At 32.3% G+C, this 13,425-nt stretch overlaps 2 long non-coding RNA genes across 3 annotated transcripts; one reads left to right on the forward strand and one right to left on the reverse strand.

The window, feature by feature from the left end:
- The first annotated feature begins 2,183 nt into the window (after positions 1-2,183).
- On the forward strand, positions 2,184-12,605 carry LOC146916838 (uncharacterized). 2 transcript variants are annotated; one of them, XR_015015326.1, is made up of 5 exons: positions 2,184-2,637; positions 8,043-8,722; positions 8,838-8,930; positions 11,306-11,703; positions 12,118-12,605. It is a non-coding gene; the product is annotated as an uncharacterized LOC146916838 (long non-coding RNA). The 2 variants fall into 2 exon arrangements; XR_015015327.1 differs by lacking the exons at positions 11,306-11,703; positions 12,118-12,605 and adding exons at positions 10,161-10,224; positions 10,324-10,433 and having other exon boundaries at positions 2,185-2,637.
- Positions 3,819-6,810, reverse strand: LOC146916839 (uncharacterized). Its single transcript, XR_015015328.1, has 4 exons — positions 4,941-6,810; positions 4,614-4,825; positions 4,015-4,056; positions 3,819-3,864 (listed from the first exon to the last, which is right to left on the reverse strand). It is a non-coding gene; the product is annotated as an uncharacterized LOC146916839 (long non-coding RNA).
- Positions 12,606-13,425: the final 820 nt, after the last annotated feature.

Raw genomic sequence — 13,425 nt, forward strand, 5'->3', positions numbered from 1 at the left:
AAATGTGGCCTAATATATTGCAAAACTGTGGCTAGAAATGCTTTAGGCCATGCTTTTTTTAGAATGGCTATTGAACAAGAACAGACCGCGGTTTCGGATTACGGTTTAGCTAACTACGGCTGAAAAGCGTTGCCTAAAAAGTAAAGGCAACGGCTGACCTAATCCAACGATATACATCCGTGGCTTAATCATGATAGGCAACGGTTTTCAGCTTGATATGACCGAATTATACAAGCTTTTCCACATGTAAAAAACCGTGGCTTATATACCTTTAGACAACGGTTATTCACCCGTGGACTTAATTTCCGTTGCCTAAAGTCAAAAATGGTGTAGTGTCTTCTCCTTCCATCGCTTGCACAATTTTTTCCTAAACTCTACACAATATGCCCACTTGAGCTGTTCCTTGACTATTCAGAAAATAATGGATTTGAATCCAATAAATGTAATTTATGGAAAGAAGAGAGTGAGTGTCTCAAATGGCTAGATTCAGTACAGAAACCAAATAATGGAATTTTGGTGGAGTTATAGTCATGATGTCAATATTGTTATAGTCATGAAGTTATATATATACTGTAATGCTTCAAAAAATTAGTAGAAATCAAAAGGCATATTTGCATATGTTGCCATAAAGTATTGTTTCACTAACTGCAGTGGATTGGTAGAACTCGTCTCGATGAAATGAATTGAAATTATTAATTGAATTGGCAGTCACCATCCTTTAAACAAATTGGCCATAATTTTATGAGATTTCATGAGTAATACAGATCCATAAAAGGCTCCAATTATGCAGAAGAGTTTGGAATTTTTTTTAATACTCCATCGTTTCCTAATAGTGGAAAAGATTGAAGAAGGTAAATCTGCACAGTAGATTATATCATGTGGCAGTGTTTTGTTCGACTGCGTGATTGTGTCATTTATGTGACTGCAATGAATCTCAATCCCATTAGCTTCCACAATTGCTCTAACTCCCTTCAGTTGATGGTGAGATTGAAACCCTTGGATTAGGTCGTAAACGACACGTCCTTGTCATTACTCAGATACGTCCTTGTCATTACTCAGATTTTTCTCTTTTATGAAGTCGTAAACTATATGTCCTTTTAATTTGTGGAAGTTTTCTTTGCCTTGCCTATATGTACTTGTCTGTAGGTGTTTCCTGCACCAACTTATGCAATTGAGTTGGAAAGATTGTTGAATGAAGTTTGAAGTTTGTCGTTTGGTTACCTGTTTATGTAATGGATTTCGGATAAAAGGAGAAAATAAATAATATGGATTTTGAATGTGATTGATGATAACTTCATATAATTGACCTACTTTATGTGACATACTCAAGATGAAATCCAATGTGCTTTATAAATTGCAACATAAACAATAAGTAATGTGTTGGCAGCCCAACTTCAACACATATCGTGTTGTAATGGTATCAATTAGAGGGGAAGATAAAACTCTACTAGCCAAATATTTTAAATGATCACAACGACTAAATCATTAACTGAAATTTCTGTCTATTTACTAATATCACTAATATCTTTTTTGTCTATTTACTGCATTTCATTGCTATAACGGTCCCAAACAATGAGTTAGGCATGCTGAGGAAGAAAAAAAGCCACTAAAAAAAGTCCCACATCAACCAAAAGATGCAGTATGATATTGTTTATAAACTACAAAGTGCTTTGTATAATTTGAAGTTTTGTTGAACTGGATTAACATAATTATTGTTAAGGCAGTTAGCAGTTACTTTTTTGGTTGATTTTTTGTCTTTTCAAAATTACCCTTAGCTTTCAATATTAATAAAACATATAACAAATAAATAAAAGTAAATTCGAAGTGTAACAAATACGATATATGCATATATATGTCTAGATTTCTTTCCTTTGTTCTTTAAAGAGTGAAACAAACTAGATGAATATATCTATACTTACTTTTCCATTATCTCAGTTATACCCTTAAACAGCGTTTTCTATAATAAAAATTGTTGGTTCTCGTTAAAAAAATAATAAGAATTTAGATTATATTTTTTTATTATATTGTTGATGTCATTGAAATAGATACTCATAGATAGTTAATTTGATTTGTTATAATTTGAAAGCAAAAAACGTTTATGTTTTTACTTTGGCCACTACTACAAAATATACATTTAACATCAAGGGGGTTTAAGTTTTCACATCAGTATGAAAAAAATCTGAAGGGAAAGATACACACTGTGTGTTTTTACATCAGTTGACATAAACATCTGAGGGGAATTCCTAATAGCATATAACATTTACATCAGTGGATAATTGAAATGAGGGGAAAAACACGCGGTGGCATTTTCGCAATTTTAATGAACTTTGTATTTTACATCAGTGAAGAGAAACACCTGAGGGAAAAACAATTTGCCACTATTTTCCTTTTGCCTCACTCACAAAACACACAAATCTCAGATCTGTTTTTTTCCTCTCCCCTCGAACACTCACTCACCGTTTCACCATCGTTTAACAGCTCGTTTTCCCTATCGCCTCTCACTCGCCGTCGTTTTCCATCTCACCTCTCAGACTCACCGTCTTTTCACCCCTCACCATTTTAACAGTGTCGTTGATTTCCTTCTTTCACAGAACTCTCGCCATCGTCGTTCTCGGCATCAACGGAAGTTAAACCCTGGTAAGATTTATCAGATTTTCTAGGTTTTGATTTTTCTCTCTTTAGTACACTAGTGCAGAAAAGGGATTTAAAACCTGTTTTTTAGAGATTTAAGACCTGTTTTTAACTGGGGTTATATCACCGGGTGTTGTATGTATTACATACCACACCTGTTTTTAAGCGGGTGTAAAAACTACTTATTGTACCCTTTATTTGTATAAAAAGGGTGTGATATATGTATTTTTAAAACCTATTTTATTACAAAACGGGTGTCGAAGTGGACATATAACACCATTTTTATTACAAAAAACAGGTGTTGAAAATATAGTACCGCATTAAAAAAAAATCAACCTGCAGGCACGTTGTCACCTACAGGCAGGGCATTAGGCTATTCCACTCCACAATGCATTTTTTTTTATTTGCAGTGAATAGAATACAATAGTTCTTCATAAACCAATATACATACAAGAAAGGGTATTAAGATTGTAAATGAAGCTAATTTTTCTTAAATAACAATTGAGTTCATTTGGAAATAGTTCCCAATATTACGATAACATTCTTCAGAATAAAAACACTAAAAAGGTCTTACTTATTCATGACAGTACTTGATCAATATTGTTTTCACATGATTACACACAAAAATAGTCCAAATTCCTTCATTAGTCTTTATATTTCAGCAGGTCTCACTGATAATTGGAAATTGAATTACATAAGAGAATATACCATCTCAATATTTTTGTCTCTTGCATGTTAAGAATAAACAAATATCACCATAAAAAAATTGCATCTGAAAACATGAAAAAAATAATGTCCATGCAAGCAATGATACTGACTATCTTTATTGGGGACTTGTCGTAGAGCTTCATGCACCATTTGTTGAACTGATTTCCCTTCTGCAGGGTATTAAGGAATATGTTAATGTCCAATAGAGTGCACATGATGGACAAGGGTAGGAGCAGACATACATTGCCAATTATTAAGCAATGAACAAAGTAATTATATGAACATTGTATTTAGGATAATAAAAAATTAACTAACTTACGCATAAAATCTCATTGAATAAGCCACAAGAGCTTAGCCTCCAACACAATATCATGGCCCTATAAAAGCCATCAATTGAAAAAGAAATTAAATTAACAACAAAAAAAGTTTATTAAAAAATTGATTAGATGAATGAAGACAGTACTAAGGCATGTGGACTACCTGCACTCTATTCTGACATACAGAGGTTGTATGTATAGATATATACTAGATTTGCAAAACTAAACAAACAAGTTAGTAATCACAATTTACCCAAAATATTGTTGCAATGCAAAATAAAAAATGAAGAAAGAGAGAGACAAAGGAATTAGAAAAAATAAATGATATCAACTAGCAAAAGTTCATCAAAATGCAAACCTTTCATAAAATTCTTCAGTGAGCTCAACCGCCAATGAGAATCTAGAGATGTCAGCTTCAATTATTTAGATACACAAAGAAAGACATAAAGTGATAAAAGTAGAACCCACATGTGGTTAATATCAAACTAACACCATTGATTCAATACATCACAAGCTTATGCAGTTTTAGCTCAAGGGAATCATAAACATTTGCAGTTTTTTAGTTAACGTTTCACAATTTCTAATCCCTCACTCTTAAAAAGATTCTGAATCTCATATTTAAGCTCAATTTACATGCAAGGTAGCATATCCTGAAGACCAATATATATATATATATATATATATATATATATATATATATATATTATATTTGTTGTCAGTCTCATTTTGAGTGCTTAAGTAAGACTGATGTGCACATACAAAATTAATCACAAGCTTTGAAGGAAACAAAATAAGAGAATTAAAAAGAGAAATAGAGAAAAAACTGAGACATGTGATGGAAAAAAGACAACGAAAATCAGACTGAAACAAACATATACCTGCAGATTTTTAAAAACTCAATAATTGGAATCAAATTATAAGAGAAAATGAGACAATGAAAACTGAATTGTGATTTACCTCTGTCACCTTATTTCAGTTGAATTACCAAGCGAGAAAGTGGTTGATGACAGTCGCAAACAACTCGTCCAATCTTCCTATCTTGCATTCTTCGCCTCAGGTTCTGTCTCCATTATGTTGCCTCTATTATCCATTATTCTTACTCCTTCTTCCTCCCATCTTCACATCACCATGCCTTGCTTCATTTTCACAGTTCCTCCTTGATTGCATGTCTTGTAAAAGAATACATAAATGGAAAAATCAATTCCACTTAATCATGAATAGGAAGGAAAAATTATTTTACGGAGAACACAAATGTAACAGAAGACATAACATCCATGAATTTACCGTTGTTTTCGTTTGCAGGAGTCTGCTTGTGGCCTCTTTCTGATGGTCCTACGTCCTCTCTTTATGAGAAAGATTTCAAAAATAATCAAATTTTAATTCTCTTTCACTCACATAATCACAAGACCTATGTACAAATGGAGTAAAATTTAAGCATTAGAAAATATAATCAACCATTAAAATTTTCTCAACCATAAGGGCTTTCCTTAAGTTAAAAATTAAATACTTAATCTGGTTGAGTTCAGAGGCTTCCATAAGCTAGAAACTAATCAAACTGGATCATCACATAAAAATCAATCATGTGTTTCACCCAACAACTTATATTTAACAACTTCACTCTTCCATAAACCAATAAATTGCAATACTAAACATCTATCTAGACTGATAGGAGAGAAGTCCAACTTTCACCCAAAAGATAATAAAACACCTGCACCATAAGTATCTTGGTTCCAAATAATGTAGAAATAAAGAATATTTTTCTTAGAGTATGGAAATTAGAAAACACCGAAAGACATGTATTAGTTTGAATGTCACCAATCTACTATATAGATTTTATAACAAGTAGGTATCTAGAGTTTATTCTAATTCAACTTCATATTCTACCTAGTCATAAATCAGCAATTCTTAAATATCTATATTCTATACATTATCCAAAAGCTAATTTAAAAGTTTAATTACTCATATCAAAGGGTTTGAATAATCATAAGGGTGATGATGTGTCAAGAATGGAGAGTAGTGAAGCTACAAGTTATACTACAACACATCATCATAATAAGATGATATAAATTTCACTTATCAAATTTGTTACCTAGGTATATATCTGATCATAAATATCCAAGAGAAACAAACTTTCACTTATTAAAAATGAGTATTGTATTCTCCACCATGAGTAAAGTATCTTAAGACAAACAACTGTGATTAAATTGACATTCATACATGAAATGAATATTTGATTTATTATTATAAATCTCATAAAACTGCCAATCTTTCTAGTTTTGATCATCATCAATAATAAAGGTGACAATGCATAAATTAAAAGATAAAATTCTAAATCTAAATAAATAGAACTGCTTGGTAGCTCTCTCATTGTCAAGAGACTGTTAGTCAAGCTTATTTTCAAATATATATAGTTTTGTTCTCAAAGACACCATTCTTAAAACTGCTTCACAAGTGCACAATAGAATGACCATTACCAAGGAAAAACATATAAAGTAAAAAAAAAAAAAAAAACAGATTCATGGATCAAATAAAACGTGTAACCACCGAATTAAAACTAAACTAAATCCTGGAAAACAAAAGATATAACAAACAAGCACATTCATGGATAACAAGAAGATTGAATACAACCACATTAAAAACAGAAAAATATTGAATGACTTGAATACCTTCACTTTGATTGAATGATGAGCTAAATATCATAGAGACTGGAGAGCGAGAGAGTTTGATTGAGGAGAAGTAGAATTCGATTGAAGGGTTTGATGAGGAATTGGATATTCAATTTAAGGGTTTAATTGAGGAAGGGGAGAATTTGATTGAAGGGTATGACGACAAGCGAGAGAAGAACTGGAGAGGCAAAACTAGAAATTGATTGAAAAGGTTGTACGTTGGATTTGAGAATGGGTTTTAAGTTAGATTGGAGATCCATTGAAGGTATTAAAGATCGATTGAATCTTGGTGAGATTTGGGAATTGGGTTTTCCTTTTTATTTTATTTTTAAGGGATGTGAAGTGAATGAGTTTGTTATTTTTTTATTTTTTTATTTTGTAACAAAGAGTTTGTTATTAGTTATTTGTTACAAGGGAAAAAAGATATGCTACACTTTAATTCACTTGTTTATTTTTATGGTGTTGACTTGAGACATTAGAGTGTATTTATTTAAAGGTCTCAGGTTCGATTCACTCTGGTGGCAATTTCAATCCATTAATTAGATTTTTTCAATAAAAAAAGCCAATATCAAACCTTTTTCTTAAAAATCAGGTTTGGAATGATATTTACAAGTTTGCCACCTTTTATTATTTCACACCTTTTTTCTTAAAATAAGGTATAAAATAAATTTAACAAGTTTGCCACCCCATTTTTTATATATTTAACATCTGTTTTTTCTTAAAATCAGGTTTGGAAGGTTATCACTAAAACTGAAATTTTCAATATATTTACAAAATTGCCACCTTAATTCTATTTCACACCTCTTTTTAATAAAATAGGTATAATATTAATAATCCTTTGGTCAAATTTGCACTAGTGGTAAGGTTTTGATTCAAATCAAGACCTAGAAAAACCATTCTCAGCACACCATCTATTTGCTTCAGATCTGAACTACACATGGATTATATTTGTGTTCTACGATCTAAGTTTTGGTTACTGGAATTAATGATATTGAACTATAATTTTTTTGAATTACTTTTTATGTGTTTATTAGATTCAGTTTAGTTTCTTTTTATTCAATTTATTTAGCGTAACCATATAGTGATTTTCATGTTTTTTGCGCTTTTCATAGATTAATGTTTTTTTTTCCTTCTCAATCTGATGGGGTTGTTAATTATTTATTTGTGTTTATGAAATATTAATACTAATGAATAAAGTGTGTTTAATTATGTTTTGATAGTTATTTGTCATCATTCTAATACAGTTCAAGCAAATGGTGGGTCAATTGGGTTAAAAAGAGACAAGTCCAATAGAATGACTATGTCTTGGCTCAAGTCTGTGGAATTAATAAGTGAAATGGCAAGGCACATCTTCGTGACAGTGCTATAGTCTAAGTAGTTAATTATTTCTCTTATTGAATTAGTAAATGATAATTAGTAGTGGTAATTGATTTTCAAATTACTTATTGTAAGTTGTAACTATAGCTTTACCATTATCTTATTAGATAACTATGCTTGTGTGTAAAATCCAACTCCTACTTATTCATGGGAAGTGATTGAAATGGATATATGAATTTAGATCAAACGAAACTTCTCTTCCTTTATTCTTAGTAGCAACCACTGCTCGAAAGTGGATATCTATCTATGCAAAATTCTTAATCCATTCTCTGTACAATATCTTGTGCATCACATTCTTGGTTCTTCTTTTAATACATCTGTAATTCTTTTGGTTCTTACATAGGTTGGACAACTGAGCCTGGAGATACTAGATGTAGTTATGTATTTAACACAATCTTCAAAGTCCAGATATAAATATTTAAGTCAACAATAAGATATAAAAAGTGTGTTGGTGTATTTTGGTTGAAGGCAAACAGGTTAGTTTAGTTGTGGCTTCCTGACATTCATATGTTCCGGTCTTGCTCTGATGTTCTAGCTCCGCTGCAGTGTTGTGACATTTTGGGTTGTGTTTGATGTTGTGTCTTGGCTGCTTGTCATTCGAGCCCTTAGTAGTGTTGGTTTTATTTTGTTGATGTCTTGGGTATTGGGTGGTTTGTTAATGGACAACATTAATGGGTCTAAGGGTTATTAGAATGCATAATGTTGGTCATTATTTGGAGGTTTTCGTTGTAATCCATCTTTAGTTATTAATTATGTATTTATGCTTATGAAATTATTATTTGCGTAGTGTCATATTCGTGAGTCATGAACCATTGTTTCATATTAGTGTGGGTATTGGACACCAAGGCAACCATTACTTGTACCACTTACTAGAGCATGTTTGGTTTTCAGTACATCTCGTGTTCCTCCAACTTCACTTGATGGTGTAGTAGACTATTCTCATTGCTGAATTATGTGTTTCATTTAAATACGGATCTTGAAAAGTTGTGGAACCGTCCACCTCAATCAGGGTTCAAGGCAAAGGTGTGTTCGTGAGTGTGACTCTGTTGTTAATTAATACTTTGTCTTTGAGTCATCACCCACTTGGCTCGATATTTTTTTTCTAGTAACTTTTACTTACGGATATGTGGATTTATAGGTGAGGGCCCCTAGACTTAAAGTCAGAAGAATAGGAGTTTTTGGCACAAGATCCGCACATCATCCATGCCCCATTGGAATCACAGTTGCAAAGGTAAGGACACATCATCCATGCCCCAGATCACCCCTGAACTGTTAAATTTAGATAACAGCTAACTGTGAAGTTTGCATTGAAAAAATTGATAAATTAAGTGTCTCAATTATAGAGTTCGAAAATAGGGACTGAAATGAACATGACCTAATATAGGATTGATGATTAATTATTTGTTTGAAACTTAGGTTAGTAAACCATTAGATATGTATCCCATTGGTCTTTACTAGGTCTTTACTAGTATTGCAGATGATGATTCATGAATGCTAATATATCATATGTCACATAAATGTAGAAGAATAAGTGGTATATATAATGGGGGCTCCTCATTAGAAGTAATAAGGAATATGAAGTCTATGACAATCTTGTAAAGATCCAACTCTACTATATATAATGTATCAGTCTACCAAGTAGTAAGCAATCTTGTCTTTTTTTTTTTTGCGAAGTCTTGTCCTTTTTTCTTGGAAATCTAATTCAGAAAGAATTTTATCGTCAATTAATTTGATATAGCATTTTTTTTAGCTGAATTTGATTTAATTTACGTGTTTTGATTAACTTCAACTCTGCTATGTTTTGTTTTCATTTGCCAAAAGAATTTTCAAAAGCCAATATGAGAATTTAACATCTGTAGAGAGATTAGAATTTCAGAAGCCAGTCTGCTATGTTTTTATCTGAATCTGTTTCCTTTGATGATTATGGAGAGTATAATTGTTGTTAATGATTATGATATTCATGATTTAGTGGTTTGTGTTAATGTCTTGTATTGTATTGGTTCATCTGTGAAATACCACTTTTTCAAAGCTCTTCACTGCAAATTTTTGATAACTGTAATTTAGAACAGGCTTAAAATAGAGTCCTGTTTCACTTAAACATTTGTAATGATAACGAGGTGTTATTTTCAAATCTGTGATAGTCTTTATCCCATCCTTCGTAGTAATTATTTGTGATCTATTTTTTATTTTACATGATACCTAAAGTCCTACATATAATGTGAAGTATCCATCTGTTTTAAGTTCATCCATAGTGGTGACTCTTTTATGATTCCTTCAAATTTTCATGATTTGTAGATAGCTTCACTACCACTTATAATGATAATACAAGTTCCTTTTAACATTTGTGTGTCAAATGTGTGTAGTAGTACTATACTGATTTTATTGTAAAATGTTTAGAGTTAAAAATTGTACTAGAACTGTGCTTCTGTGTGAATGTATGACTGTTTCATTATGCATATAGGGGACGGACTACTCCAACGAGGATATTTTCCCGGAAGTTTCGCAATAGCTATCTGAGGATTGAGGTTTTCCTCATGCAAGATTTAGCTTTGATTTTTTTAGTGACTTTTGATAAATTATTTGGATGCTTATTTCTATTCTTTGCCCAATGGAATATGCATTAGAAAATGCTTCGTCTTCCAACTACGAGGACCTTGAGTCAGCTGAAAAGTGGTTCGCAGATTGCTTGAAGGATACTGAAATGCAATTATATCCCGATAATCCGTACGATTCTAAAAACCACTACAAATATAATTGTGGCATATATATATTTATATAAAATAATCTTATAATTATGCTCTTTCAGGAACTTTTTTGGCGCAGATGATGTTCATGTTGATACTACTGGTATGAGACATTGTCTTCTGTCCACTGTTGTCTTCTAATGTTTATTTCCTTTTTTTTTCTTCATAATTTTCACCGCTGTACGTCGAACTTAATTGAACATCATTTGCTACTGTAAAGATCTGCAATTTAACACCACCATTTGAACAGAATGTGGCTCAGCTTCAAATCTCTTCAACACCCAGAAAAATTGTCTTCAAAGGTTTGACCTTTTTTATCCTTTTGTCGTTTATTTTTCACTTGATATTGAATAAAGTGGAGACAAGCCTCCAAACGCATACTTCCAATACCACTTAACTAGAATTAAAACAAGTAATATTTGTCTTCGTGGAGGCATGGATAAGGAGGTTTGACTCGATGGAAAGTAGTCTAAAAGTTCGAGCTAGAGGGAGACAGATATGTATAGGTCAAACTTGTAAAAGAGATTTATAGTATATGGTCTTTCTTTGACTTTAATAATACTTGACAGGAGACTAGATAACCTTTAGTGAGAAAAGGCTTAGTTATATTGTCTTTTTTTCTTGTTTTAGAACGAGATGTCTACATAATTTCTCATGATTGAAAGATCCTTCGTAGACTTGACATGATCATAAAACTGAATTCTATTGTTTTCATACTTTACTAAACTGATGCTTTTGTTCCTAAAGCTGGGGTCTTTAATCAATCAATTAATGTAATAAAATGCTAAAGTTCCTTATGCCAGAAGTTTTAGTAGATAGCAGTTAATGGCATGAAATCTCTGACTCGCATTTACATGTGTAGGTCGAAAATCTATTATGAAAACACCCAACAGGGTTATCTTCTTCTGTGGCCTATCCATTTGCCTTCATTAAACCCTGTGGTGACCGTGGAGATGTCACTCTGAAGGAAATAAATAAGCGAATTTATGGTGTTTTTGATTGCAGTGAAAGAGAGTATCGATGAGGGCATGGAATTGTGTCATATGCTGATAGTACATTTTTAAACCAGTCTGCCATTCTTTCCACCTTCTTCGTCTCCACTTCAATCCACTAGCATCAGAAGATCGCTGCCGTGCGCGTATGAGAGAAGACCGGTTCTGTCAATATCTTGGCCCAAAATGCTAAAAATCTGTTATGGGTGAAGGAGTTTCATCCAAATCTGTTAATGTTATTTCAGTCCTTGACCTCAACTCCAACCCGGTATGTTTTCTCTTTGGCAAAATGGTACGAATCAACTTTTTTTGGTTATATATGGCTTTTTAGTTTTTGAAAAAATCAATATAACATGAGAATTTGATTGTTTAGCATTTAAAAATGACAGTTAGTTTTCAAAGTTGCTGGAATTTGATTTTGTTTATTTTAAAAAAATCAGCTGAATTTCATTGACATATCATATATTGCATTGCTAGATTTGCTCAGTAAAGATTGTAGCATATTATATATACGTAAAGATTTTAGCATGGCAAGATTTGCTCAGGTATACCAATTCCCAGAACTATTGCATTGCTATTCATATTTGGTCTGTACCGACTGTAACATCTTCCGTCTTTTTCTGGGTGCACACATGAAAGCACAGCAGATCATGCTTACAGGAATATTTTTTTGAACTTGCAGGTTATACTGATCCTGATCCATCTAAATCACATTTTACCCGCTTGCATGAATGGGATTTTCGCTCAGGGCTTGATCGATACATATGGATAATTGGAATGATATATGCTTATTATCATCCAACTGTGAGTTTCTCATTTTATATATTTGAAGAAGCCAAGACAAATCTAATATTCATCTCCATCCTCTCTGTTATTGAGTGATGATTTTGAAGTGGCATACTATGGCCTGGTTGGGATGATCTTCTAGCTTATAGGCGTTTTTCAATTTTGAAGTGATAATTGTATGTCTTTGTAATTGTGCGACTTCTCCATCTGAATGTGATCTTTTGCAAGCTCATAAATTATCGTTGTCTTATGTTTTGCATTTCTGGTATTTTTTTCATACAGATCTTGGCCTTGCTTCTCACGTGACTTACAGATTTATGATGTAATTTGCATAAGTTTGAAAGTATACTTGTGAGGGTTATAAATTAAATTTTGTATCTGTTAGCTTTTTAGCTTCCTTTTTGGCATTAAAATATCATTTTTTTTTTCATATTTCTAATATAAATAAAAGAAAAGAACGTGGTCTCAAGCTGATTTTATAAGCAGTATTAATAAAGCATAATTTTTTTAAAAAAAAAAGTGTAGATTTCACATCGGTGGGATAGAAGACTGATGATAAATATAATTATTTTACTTCAGTGTCTCTCATAAAACTGATGTGAAAACCCTGATCTTAAATTTTAAAAAGAACGTATCACATCAGTGGGAAAAAAGCCTGATGTGGAAATATTGCTATTACATCAGTCCGTACCTGATGTGAAATGACGTGCACATTCCACATCATATCACTTTACATCGGTTGCCACCTGATGTGAAAAGTAGTTTCCAACTGATGTGAAAACTGATTTCTGTAGTAGTGGGCTTAAATATGCAAAATGTCCATGTAAGTTCGCGTGTTTTTGCAATTTGTCCCTGTATCTTTTTTTTCCTTCAAAACCATCTTTGTAAGTTGTTAACCGTTTGCAATTACTTCCTCCCGTTAACTCCCGTTACAAAAACGTTGTGGTGGCAAACAGAGACACATGTGGTGAAGGGTGAGTTGGCAAAAGCAGGCTTATGTGTCAAGAGAGATGATGAGTTGCTTGAAAGGAGGGACCAAAACCAAAAACACAAAATTACATAATGATGTAATTTAAAAAATGTAAATTTTGTTCATTCCTCTCCCTCTATTTTTTCTTCTTCATCTCTAACCCCAATTTCTTCATCTCCAACCCCAATTAAAATTCTACCATCTTAAGCATTAGCATATTTTAGTCTAAAAGTA

The sequence above is a fragment of the Medicago sativa genome, chromosome 6 (genome assembly GCF_051527215.1).
Source record: "Medicago sativa cultivar Bolivia chromosome 6, Bolivia_mono, whole genome shotgun sequence".
NCBI classification, from domain to species: Eukaryota; Viridiplantae; Streptophyta; class Magnoliopsida; order Fabales; family Fabaceae; genus Medicago; species Medicago sativa.